The following is a 13,832-nucleotide window of genomic DNA, read 5'->3' on the forward strand; positions in this document are numbered from 1 at the left end:
TATCTTTAGCTGTATAAAGCTATATACAGAGAAGCAGGGATCTATCGATGAGCTGTATGAAGCTTTATACATAGAAGCTGTATACAGCTATATAGAGAGAAACAGGGATCATATATACAATGTATATAGCTATATACAGAGAAGCAGGGTTCATATATAACATGTATATAGCTATATACAGAAAGCAGGGTTCATCTACAAGATGTATAAAGCTATATACAGAGAGGGAGGGATTTATCTTTAAGCAGTATAGAGCTATATACAGGTAGCAGGGTTCAACTTTAAGCTGTATACAACTATATACAGAGAAGTGGGGTTACTTCTCAAAGCTGTATACAGCTATATAAAGAGATGCAGGGACTTATCTTTAATCTGTAGAGAGTTATATACCGAGAAGCAGGGATCTGTTTCTAATCTGTATACAGTTATATACAGAGAGGCAGGTTTAATGTTAAGCTGTATACAGCTAGACACAGAGAATCAGGTTCAAGTTTCAGCTGTAAACAGCTATATACCGAGAAGCAGGTTCAACTTTAAGCTGTTTACAGTTATATATGGAGAAGATTGGTTCATCTTGAAGCTGTACACAGCTTTATACAGAATAGCAGGTTCAACATTAAGCAGTATACAGCTATATACAGAGAAAAAGGTTCAACTTTAAGCTGTATACAGTAATATACAGAGAAGCAGGGTCAAGGTTTAGCTGGTTACAGTTATATATGGAGAAGACTGGTTCATCTTGAAGCTGTACACAGCTTTATACAGAGAAGCAGGTTCAACATTAAGCAGTATACAGCTATATACAGAGAAAAAGGTTCAACTTTAAGCTGTATACAGTTATATACAGAGAAGCAGGTTCATCGTTAAGCTGTTTACAGTTCTATACATAGAAGCACGTTCAACTTTCAGCTCTATACAACTATATACAGAAAAGCAGGTTCAAGTGTAAGGTTTCTACAGATATCAATAGAGAAGCAGCTTTAACTTTAGGTTGTGTACAGATATATACAGAGAAGCATGTTGAACTTTCAGCTGTGTACAGTCACATACAGGGAAGCATGCTCATCGTTAAGCTATACACAGCTATATACAGAGAAGCAGGGTTCAATTTTATGGTGTATACAGAGAAGCAGGTTCGATTTTAAGTTGTATACAGCTTATAGACAGAGATGCAAGTTTAATTTAAACACAGAGAAGAGGGGGTCATCTTTCAGCTGTCGACGGTTATATACAGAGATGCAGGGTTCAACTTTAAGCTGTGTACAGTTATATATAGAGAAGAAGGTTTCAACTTTAAGCTCTATACAGTTATATACAGAGAAGCATGTTCAAATTTCAGCTTTTTTTACAGATATATACAAAGCATCAGGTTCAACTTTAAGCTGTATACAGCTATATACAGAGAAGCAGGTTCAACTTTCAGCTGTATACTACAGAGATGCAGGGTTCCATCTTCAAGCTTCATGCAGTTATAAAAAGAGAAGCAGGTTCAACTTTAAGCTCTATACAGAGAAGCAGGATCAACCTTCAGCTGTAAACAGCTATTTACAGAGACGCAGGTTTAACTTTAAGCTGTATACACCTATATGCAGAGATTCAGGGTTCTATCTGTCAGCTACATACAGCTATAAACAGAGAAGCAAGTTTAACTTTAAGCTCTTTACAGCTATATCCAGAGAAGCAGGTTCAACATTATGCTGTGTTGACAGAGAGGCAGGGTTCAACTTTCAGCTGTATACAGCTATATACAGAGAAGCAGGCTCAACTTGAAGCTAAATACTATACAGGGATGCAGGTTCATATTCAAGCTGCATACAGTTCTTTACATAGAACCACATTAAACTTTCAGCTCTATAAAACTATTTACCAAGAAGCAGGTCCAAGTTCTAGGTTTGAACAGCTATATACAGAGAAGCATGTTCAAGAATAAGTTGTATACAGCTATATACAGAGAAGCAGGTTCAACTTTAAGTTGCATACATCTATATACAGAGAAGCAGTTTCAACTTTAAGCTGTATACAGCTATATACAGAGAAGCAGGGTTCTATCTTTAAGCTGTATACAGCTATATACAGAGAAGCAGGGTTCTATCTTTAAGCTGTATACAGCTATATACAGAGAAGCAGGGTTCTATCTTGAAGCTGTCTACAGCTAATTTACAGAAAAGCAGGTTCAACTTTCAGCTGTATTCAGCTATAAAGAGAGAATCAGGTTCATCTTTAATCTGTATACAGTTCTTTACATAGAAGCACATTCAACTTTCAGCTCTATAAAACTATTTACAGAGAAGCAGGTCAAAGTTCTAGGTTTCAACAGCTATATACAGAGAAGCATGTTCAAGAATAAGTTGTATACTGCTATATACAGAGATGCAGGTTCAACTTTAAGCTGTATACAGCTATATACAGAGATAAAGGGTTCTATCTTTAAGCTGTATACAGCTATACATGGAGAAGCAGGGATCTATATTTAAGCTGTCTATAGATATATACAAAGAAGCAGGTTCAACTTTCAGCTGTATACAGTTAAAAAACAGAGGACACTGGTTCAACTTTAAGCTGTATACAGCTATATAAAGAGATATAGGGTTCTATCTTTAAGCTGTATACAGTTATACACAGAGAAGCAGGGTCAACTTTCAGCTATATACAGCTATATACAGAGATGCAAGTTTAACTTGAAGCTGTAAACAGATATTCAAGAGAAGAGGGGGTCATCGTTAAGCTGTAGACAGTTACATACAGAGAAGCAGGTTCAACTTTAAGCTCTATACAGTTATATACAGATAAGAAGGGTAAACTTTAAGCTGTATACAGTTGTATATGGAGAAGACTGGTTCATCTTGAAGCTGTACACAGCTTTATACAGAGAAGCAGGTTCAACATTAAGCTGTATACAGGTATATACAGAGGAAAAGGTTCAACTCTAATCTGTATTCAGCCATATATGCTATATGTATAGAGAAGCATGTTCAATTTTCAGCTCTATACAACCATATACAGAGAGGTCCAAGTTTAAGGATTCTACAGATATCAACAGAGATATCAACAGAGAAACAGGTTTTACTTTAGGTTGTATACAGATATATACAGAGAGGCAGGGTTCAACTTTAAGCTTCACACAGCTATATACAGAGAAACAGGTTCAACTTTAAGCTTTATACAGTTATATGTAGAGAAGTAGGTTCAACATTAAGCTGTATACAGCTATATACAGAGAAAAAGGTTAAACTTGAAGCTGTGTACAGTTATATACGGAGAGGCAGGGTCAACCTTAAGCTGTATACAGCTATATACAGAGATTTAGGTTCAACTTTAAGACTTATACAGCTATACACAGAAGCAGGGTCAACTTTCAGCTGTATACAGCTATATACAGAGAAGCAGTTTCATCTTTAAGCTGTTTACAGTTCTATACATAGGAGCACGTTCAACTTTCAGCTCTATACAGAGAAGCAGGTTCAAGTTTAAGGTTTCTACAGATATCAACAGAGAAGGAGGTTCAACTTTAGGTTGTATACAGATATATACAGAGAAGCAGGTTCAACTTTAAGCTGTAAAGAGATATATACAGAGAAGCAGGTTAAACTTTAAGCTGTATACAGTTGTACAGTTGGAACCAGAAACCAGGATTACCAAAATTATGCCTATTTGCTAACTGCCAGAACAATGAGAGAGATCATTTTTTAGACAATTTTTTATTATTTACTTGAGAGTCAGAAGTTTACATACATTTCATGAGTATTTGGTAGCATTACCTTTAAACTGTATGACTTGGGTCAAACATTTTGGATGTGCTTCCACAAGCTTCTCACAATAGTTTGCCGGAATTTTGGCCCATTCCTCCTGGCAGAACTGGTGTAACTGAGCCAAGTTTGTAGGCCGCCTTGCTCGCACATGCCTTTTCAGCTCTGCCCATAAATTTTCAATGGGATTGAGATCAGGGCTTTGTGATGGCCACTCCAAAACATTGACTTTGTTATCCTCAAGCCACTTTGTAACCAGTTTGGCAGTATGCTTAGGGTCATTGTCCATTTGGAAAACCCATTTGCGTCCAAGCTTTAACTTCCTGGCTGATGTCTTAAGATGTTGCTTCAGTATTTCCACATAATGTTCTTTCCTCATGGTGCCATCTATTTTGTGAAGTGTACCAGTCCCTCCTGCAGCAAAACAACCCCACAACATGATGCTGCCACCCCCATGTTTCACAGTTGGGATGGTGTTCTCAGGCTTGCAAGCTTCCCCCTTTTTTCGCCAAATGTAACGATGGTCATTATGGCCAAAAAGTTCAAATTTAGTTTCGTCAGACCACAGAACATGTCTCCAAAAAATAAGGTCTTTGTCCCTGTGTGCATTTGCAAATTGTAATCTGGCTTTTTTATGTTTCTTTTGGAGTAATGGCTTCTTCCTGGGAGAGTGGCCTTTCAGCCCATGTCGGTACAGGACTCGTTTGACTGGTGATAATGACACACTCTTACCAGTTTCAGCCAGCATCTTCACAAAGGTCTTTTGCTTTTGTTCTTGGGTTGAGATGCACTTTTTGGACCAAAGCACGTTCATCTCTGGGACACAGAACCCGTCTCTTTCCTGAGCGGTATGATGGCTGGACATTCCCATGATGTTTATACTTGGGTATAAATGTTTGAACAGATGAACGTGGCACCTTCAGGCATCTGGAAATTGCACCCAAGGATGAACCAGACTTGTGCAAGTCCACAATTCTCTTCCTGATATCTTGGCTGATTTCTTTTGATTTTCCCATGATGTTACACAAAGAAGTGTGTGTTTCAGGTGTGCCTTAAAATACATCCACAGGTGTGCCTCTAATTAACCCAAATGTTGTCAATAAACCTACCAGAGGCTTCCAAAGACATGACATCATCATCTGGGCTTTCCCAAATTGTTTAAAGGCATAGTAATCTTAGTGTATGTAAACTTCTGACTTTGAAGAAAAGTAATAAAAATTGTCTAAAAAAATCCTTTTCTCATTATTCTGGCATTTAGCAAATAGAAATAATTTTGGTAATCCTAATTGACCAAAAACAGGAAAAGTTTAATCTGATTTAATGTTAGACGGTGAGAATAAAAAGTTTATGTGCCGTTTTATATAGTGTATGTAAACTTCTGGTTTCAACTGTATATGGAGAAGATTGGTTCATCTTGAAGCTGTACACAGCTTTATACAGAGAGGCAGGGTTCAACTTTATGGTGTATACAGTTGTATACAAAGAAGAAGGTTCAACTTTCAGCTGTATACAGCTATATACGGAGAGGCAGGGTAAACTTTCAGCTGTATACAGCTATACACAGAGAAGCAGGTTAAATTTTAAGCCGTATACAGTTATATATAGAGAGGATTGGTTCATTTTTAAGCAGTATACAGCTATATACAGAGAAGCAGGTTCAACTTGAAGCTGTACATAGCTTTATACGGAGAAAAAGATTGAACGTGAAGCTGTATCTAATAATAATCAGAGAAGGAGGTTCAACTTTAAGCTGGATGCAGTAATATACAGAGACAAAGGGTTCAACTCTAAGCTGTATTTAGCTATATACAGAGAAGTAGGTTATACTTCAAGCTGAGTACAGTTACATACAGGGAAGCCCGCTCAACATTAAGCTATACACAGCTATATACAGAGAGGCAGGGTTCAATTTTTTGGTGTAAACAGCTTTATACAGAGACACAGGTTCAACATTAAGCTGTACACAGCTTTATACAGAGAAAAAGATTGAACATGAAGCTGTATCCAATAATATACAGAGAAGGAGGTTCAACTCTAAGCTGTATTTAGCTATATACAGAGAAGTAGGTTAAACTTCAAGCTGAGTACATTTACATACAGGGAAGCAGGCTCAACATTAAGCTATACACAGCTATATACAGAGACACAGGTTCAACAGGTTTGAAGTTGTATACAGCTTATATACAGAGATGCATTTTAAACTTATCGCTGTAAACGGCTAAATATGGAGAAGAGGTGGTCATCTTTAAGCTGTAGAAAGTTATGTACAGAGAAGCAGGGTTCAACTTTAAGCTGTATACAGCTATTTACAGAGAAAAAGGTTCAACTTTCAGCTGTATACAGCTATACACAGAGAAGCAGGTTCAATTTCAAGCCGTATACAGTTATATATAGAGACGATTGGTATATCTTTCAGCTGTATACAGCTATATACAGAGAAGCAGGTCAACTTTCAGCTTACAGAGAAACGAGGTAAACTTGTACCTGTAGACAGTCATTCACAGAGAAGCAGGGTTCAGCTTGAAGCTGTATACAGCTGTATACGGAGAAGCAGGGTCAATTTTCACCTGTATACAGCTATACGCAGAGAAGCAGGCTCAACTTTCAGCTTTATTCAGCTATATACAGAGAAGCAGTTTCAACTTTAAGCTGTAAACAGCTTTATACAGAGAAAAAGATTGAACGTGAAGCTGTATCCAATAATATACAGAGAAGGAGGTTCAACTTTAAGCTGGATGCAGTTATATACAGAGACAAAGGTTTCAACTCTAAGCTGTATACAGCTATATACAGAGATGTAGGTTCAACTTTAACCTGTACACAGCTATATACACAGAAGCAAGGTTTAATTTTTGGGTGTAAACAGCTATATACAGAGACACAGGTTCAGAAGGTTCAAAGTTGTATACAGCTTATATACAGAGATGCATTTTAAACTTAAAGCTGTAAACAGCTATATACAGAGAAGAGGTGTTCATCTTTTAGCTGTAGAAAGTTATGTACAGAGAAGCAGGGTTCAACTTTAAGCTGTATACAGCTATATACAGAGAAGCAGGGTTCAACTTTCAGCTGTATACAGAGAAGCAGGGTTGAACTTTCAGCTGTATACAGCTTCTTTATACAGTTATATTTAAACTGTATACACCTATACACAGAGATGCAGGGTTCTATCGTTAAGCTTCATACAGCTATAAACAAAGAAGCAGGTTCAACTTTTAGCTGTATACAGCTATATACAGAGAAGCAGGGTCAACTTTCATCTGTTTACAGTTATACACAGAGAAGAAGATTCAATTTTAAGCCGTATAGAGTTATATATAGAGACGATTGGTTCATCTTTAAGCTGTATACAGTTAAATACAGAGAAGCAGGTTCAAATTTAAGCTGTATACATTTATGTACAGAAAAGATTGGTTCAACTTTAAGCTGTTTACAGATATATACAGAGAAGCAAGGATCTATCTTTAAGCTGTATACAGCCGTATACAGAGAAGCAGGGTCAAGTTTCAGCTGTATAGAGCTATATACAGAGATGCAGGGTTAACTTTCAGCTGTATACAGCTATATACAGAGAAGCAGGTTCAACTTTAAGCTTTATACAGTTATATGTAGAGAAGGTTTTGTAGTACAGTAATTTTACCAATGGGTGGCACTGTTTTCTCTGTTTTCTCTGCTTGTCAGCTGTGACATTTCTCTCTCGTGTGTTAAATAAAGTTTTGGTCTAAAAACTTGCAACAGGTTATGGGCCCAGATCGTCGCTGAAGAGGATGTCTTTACACGGAGTTTGTGTCAAGTAACCAGTGTTGTGGCATTTCACAATGGATGAGAAGCTGTTTCTAGACAAGCTGAGTGGACCAGAGAACTGGGCAACGTGGAAGTTTCAGATGCAGCACTTGCTAAAGGCTAAAGGACTATGGGGTATGCTAACGGAGACGGACACACTAGCCGCAGATGCTAAAGCACTAGCACAAGCTGAGTTCACCAAACTTAAAGAGATGGCATTCTCCATGTTAGTAAGTACACCCCAGTTGTACCTGATAACAAGCTTTCAGACTCCCAAAGAAGCATGGACTACGCTAAAAGGCCATTTTGAGAGAGATACTTTAGCAAATAAACTGTTCCTGAAGAAAAAATATTTCAGATGTGAAATGAAGGCATGAGATCGTTTAACTGAACATTTGAAACAAATGAAGGAGCTGCCTGATCAGCTATCAGCAATAGGAGCTGTCATTGAAGATGAAGACCAAATTGTAACACTTATGGGTAGTTTACCACCAAGTTATGCTACTATTGCCACTGCACTAGAAACAAAGATTGACAATCTGACACTGCAGTTTGTTCAGCAAGCATTAATAAATGAAGAGCAAAAGCGGGTGAATGCTAATGAAAGCTACAGTGCTGCTACGTCAGGTGGTGCATCAGCCATGTCATCCCAATTTAAGGGAAATCAGCAGGACAACTCCAGGTCAGTGGGAGCAGAAAGACCAAACACGTGGCGGTGTTACAAATGTGGGAAAGAAGGTCATATTAAACGTGACTGTCTGAGCTTGAAACATAAAGCTAAAAAGAAAACCCACGGTGTATGATGATGCAGAAGGTGAAAGTGCTTTTGTCACCAAAGAGGCAAACCTGACTGACTGACCACAACAGGCTGAATGGTTGATTGATTCGGGAGCATTTTGATGTGCTTTGGCACATGACATGTGATAAAGAAATTCTTCAAGAATACCAACACTTCACAAAAGCACAGTCTGTGAAACTCAGTGACGGCAGGGTGGTTGATGCTCTGGGAATAGGAAATGTCAACATGAAAATTACTTTCAAAATAAGTGATGCAAAAAATATCACAATGTATGACGTGCTGTATGTTCCAAAGCTGTCTGGGAATCTATTCTCAGTGGGAGCAGCTACCAAGAAAGGAAATACAGTGCAGTTCAGGAAGTCTCACTGCTACATACGAGGAAAAAATGGAACTCTTCAAGGAATGGGAACACAAAGAGCTGATGGACTATATCAGCTGGATGTTGGAAGAGGTTTACCTCTCTGTCATAAAGCATCAGTAGCAGCCAGCTTATGGCACCAGCGCCTGGGTCACACTACCAAGCTGAAGGAACTAAAAGATCTGGTGAACGGAGTGGACCTCTCTGCAGAGCCAGAGGTTCCTTTCTGTGAAGGATGTGTGGAAGGACAGCTGTCTAGAAAGCCATACAAGTTGATTGGAGGAATCCGTCCCAAACACAGGATGCAGCTGATTCATAGCTGCATCGTCTGTGGTCCCATGCAGACTGAATCTATAGGTGGAGCAAAATATTTTGTGACTTTCATTGATGATTACTCCAGATGCTGCAAAGTATACTTCCTGAAACAAAAGTGCTAAACAAATTCAAGGAATTTGAAAGAACATTTACAAATGAGTGTGGACAGACCGTCACAAGGCTGAGAACAGACAATGGTGGTGAGTACACATCAAAGGAGTTTCAAGAATATTTGAAGGCTCAAGGCATCCACCATGAAGTGACTGTACCTCACTCACCACACAAAATGGTGTTGCAGAAAGGAAAAATAGGACATTAGTTGAAGCAGCTCGAAGCATGCTGTCACATGCCAAGTTGCCAAAGATGTACTGGGCAGAGGCTGTAGCCACTGCAGCTTACATACAGAACAGGCTGCCCACATCTGTCCTGAAGCAAGGAACACCCTATGAGAGATGGTGTGGTAAAAACACCTGACATGAGTCACATGAGGGTGTTTGGATGTACTGCTTATGCACATATCACAGATGAATAGAGACGAAAACTGGACAAAAAGGCTGCTTTGTTTCATGGGATATGCAAACAATGCCAAGGGCTATCGCCTTTATGATGAGGAGAAAAGGAGGATTCTAATCTGTTGTGATGTCATTTTCAATGAATCAAACTTTGACTGGAACCAGGAAGCAGAAGTCCCCTGCTCAGAGAACGAGATAACCATGGAAACAGATGAGAGTGAAACACAAGGTGAGGTCACTGCTGATGGCACTGTCAGAACAAGCAGAATCAGAAATTCTCCAAGATGGATATGATGAGTTTGCTGATACAGTTGTTGTTGATCATCATGCCAATATGCGTCGCGTGACAGAGCCACTCACAATGAAAGAAGCAATGATGAGTCCAAATGCAAAGGAATGGCAGGAGGCAGCTGATTTGGAATATGAGTCGCTGCTGGAAAATGAGGCATGGGACTTAGTGGATTTACCAAAAGAACGAAAGGCAGTAGGATCAAGATGGGTGTTCAAAGTCAAGCACCATAGTGATGGATGAGTGGAGAGATACAAGTGTAGACTCGTCACCAAGGGCTACTCACAGTTGTATGGTGCTGACTATGATGAGACATTTTCACCAGTGGTACGATTCAACTCTGTTCGTACATTACTGTCCTTTGCTATTCAAAACAATCTACATGTGCACCACACATGTAATTTCTGCATTCCTCAATGAACACCTGGAAGAAGAAATCTACATGGAGCAACCAGAGGGATACATCAAACCAGGGCAGGAACACCTGGTGTGTAAACTGAGAAAATCTATCTATGGACTGAAGCAGTCTCCTCGTTGCTGGAGCAAGGCCTTTACAGAGTTCATGATGGAACTTGGATTCAAACAGAGCACATCAGACCCCTGTGTGTTTGTGAGATCAAGACAAGAGCTTGAGATACTAGCAGTTTATGTGGATGATCTCATTCTGATAACAGAGTCGACTGAGAGCATGAGCGAGCCGAAAGCAACTCTCAAGGAGCGCTACAAGATGAAAGACATGGGTGAGCTGTCCTAAATCCTGGGCATCTCTGTGGTTCAAGACAAAGACAAGAACTGTGTCTTTCTTCACAAGAAGCATTACATTGAAGCCATACTTCAGAAATATGGAATGGATAATGCAAATCCTGTAGCAACTCCTGCTGATGCCAATGTCAAACTGAAGAAAAGTGATGGTGTTAGTAAGCCAGTACACCAACAAAATTATCAGTCAATGGTTGGAAGTCTGCTGTATGCTGCAATGGCCACACGACCAGACATAGCTCAAGCTGTGAGTGCTGTGTCAAAGTTCAACGCAAACCCCAATGCTGCACATCTGACTGCTGTGAAGAGAATATTTAGATACTTGAAGGGGACAGTAAACCTCGCTCTCAAGTATGAGTGGTCAGATTCTGTAGCTTTGACTGGATTCTTAGTCTGGGCTGGTGATCAGGAAGACCGCCGCTCGACAACAGGCAACATGTTTCTACTGAGTGGAGGAGCAGTGAGCTGGCTCAGCAAGAAACAGGCACCAGTTGCACTTTCAACAGCAGAAGCCAAGTATGTCGCAAACAGTCAAGCTGCTCAAGAAGGCTGAAACGTTTACTGTGTGATTTCGGAATGGAAGCCACAGCCACAGTGATCATGGAAGACAACCAAGGAGAAGAATCATGTGGATTAACTAAACACATAGACATTCGCTACCACTACATCCGTGAATGTGTGCAGAATGGACAAATAGAGCTGCAGTATTGTCCAACAAATGACATGAAAGCGGACATCTTGACTAAACAGAGGATTGAAAAACTAAGGGGAGCGATCGGACTTTTTCCTATGTAAGAGTGGTTGTTTGTGCTTGACAGGTGAACGCCGAATGCTGCCTGGTCAAAGCAAGTCTGAAAATATGTGAAAAAGAGTTCTAGTAAAATCAATGTACACAAAAGTGAAAGAAGGGAGTTCCAAAATAAACTGTGAATGTAAACATGTTTAAAGACACTTGAGAAGAGTTTAAGTGAAAATGACAAGTTTGAAGAAAAAGAAGGGGGTGAAGCCTTTTGATGTTGTGTAAGGTTTTATTTATTTATTTTTTTACAGGGAAGCAGGCTCAACTTTACACAGACACACCCAACTTCACACAGACACACACACACCCACACAGACACACACACCTTCATATAGACACAAACACCTTCATACAGACACACATCTTCACACACACTTACCCTGACACCATATTGTTGTTTTATGATCAATTTATGGTATGATTTATAATTTGCTCTTGCTATTCTGAGTAAAATAAAGTTGGTTTTATGAAAAGGAAGACTTTTAGCCTTTTTCCTATCCATAAATCTATGCGGGTCAGTTTTGACCCGCAACACCACAGATGTCACTATTTTTAATAATGTTAAGTAAAAAAGAAAAAAAAGGATAAACAATTTTTTTGGTAGATATGCTCTAATTAGACTTGGATAATATACTTACCCATTATTGTCACTGTAGGAAATAAAATAAGTGAATTTACAAGGTTTTGTAATTGAAAACCCAAAAAAACCCAAACATTTAAAACAGTTTTTTCATGGATATGAATATGTACTAAGCTAGTTATGAGGTTAAAAACAATATTGTATGATAACTTTTGTTTTTTAAGTGTTTTCAAGCTGAGATAAATCACAGGTCAAATTTGACCCGCTAGCACTAAAGATGATGTGGGCTGCCATGGCATCTGCTGGTGTTGGTCCACTGTGTTTTCTGAAGTCCACAGTCAACGCAGCCATCTTACCAGGACATTTTAGAGACCTTAATGCTTCCTTCTGCTGACAAGCTTTATGGAGATGCTGATTTCATTTTCCAGCAGGAGTTGGCACCTGCCCACACTACCAACGGAACCAAAATCTGGTTTAAGGAAAACTGGCCTGATCTGAACCCCATAGAGAATCTGTGGGGACATCAGACGATCGGACGAGCTGAAGGCCGCTATCAAAGCAACCAGGGCTTCATAACACCTCGGCAGTGCCACAGACATCAGTCTGAATCCATGCTACACTGCAGTGCTACAGTAATTCATCCAAACTGAGCACCGAACAAATATTGAGTGTTGTACATGTTCATACTTTTCAAAAGTCCAACATTTCTCTGTTAAAAATCCTTTTTTGTTGGTTTAGGTCATAGTAAAATTTTCTGAGATACTGAAGTTTGTGTTTTCATTAGCTGTAAGCCATACTTATTAAATTAAAAGAAATAAACACTTGAAATATATCAGTCTGTGTGTAATGAATCTATAACCCTCTGGTCCCTGATGTATGAAAAATGGGGGGTAGTAAGTCCCGATGTCCAGTACAATGGACATCAAATAAAAGTTGTGTTTTGAAAGGGGTGAAATTACTGTGGCTGTTTAAAAATCTATATACAGCCTGGCTGTATATACAAAGAGACTGGCTGTATGAGAGCCTGGCTGCAGAGAGAGAGAGCTTGGCTTGGCTGTACAGAAAGAGAGCCTATCTATAGAGCCTATATATATATACAGAGCCTGGCTGTACAGAGAGATAGCCTAGCTGTAAAGAGAGAGTGCCAGGCTGCATATAGAGAGAGCCTGTTTGTATATACAGAGAGCCTAGCTATATAGAAGTAGCCTGCCTTTATATAGAGAGAGCCTAGCTGTATATAGAGAGCTTCCAGGATGTATATAGAAAGGGACAGCCTGGCTGTAAAAAGACAGAGCCTGGCTGTATATAAAGAGCTTCCTGGCTGTATATAGAGAGAGCCTGGCTATATAGAGAGAAAGCCTAGGTGAAGATAAAGAGCTTCCTGGGTGTTAGAGAGAGCCTAGCTGTAGAGAAAGAGAATCCTGGCTGTATAGAGAGAGAGACTGGCTGTAAATAGACAGAGCCTGGCTGTATATAATGCGAGCCTGGCTGTATAAAGACTGGTTGTATATAGAGAGAACCTGGCCATAGATAGAAAGCTTCCAGGCTGTATAGAGAGAGATCCAGGCTGTATAGAGAAATGGCCTGGCTGTATAGAGAGAGCCGGGCTGTATATAGAGAAAGGCTAGCTGAATATAGAGAGCTTCCTGGCTGAATATAAAGACAGCCTGGATGTATTTAGAGAGAACCTGGCTGTATATAGAGAGCTTCCTTACCATATAGAGAGAGAGCTTGGCTGTATATATAGAGGGAGCCTGGCTGTAAAAAGAAAGAGCCTAGGTGTAGAGAGAGAGCCTGGCTGTAAAGAGAGAGAGCCTAGCTGTAGAGAAAGAGAGCTTCTTGGCTGTATATAGAGAGGGCCTGGCTGTGTACAGAGTATGGCTAGCTGTATA

Source organism: Cheilinus undulatus, linkage group 3 (genome assembly GCF_018320785.1).
Source record: "Cheilinus undulatus linkage group 3, ASM1832078v1, whole genome shotgun sequence".
Taxonomy (NCBI): domain Eukaryota; kingdom Metazoa; phylum Chordata; class Actinopteri; order Labriformes; family Labridae; genus Cheilinus; species Cheilinus undulatus.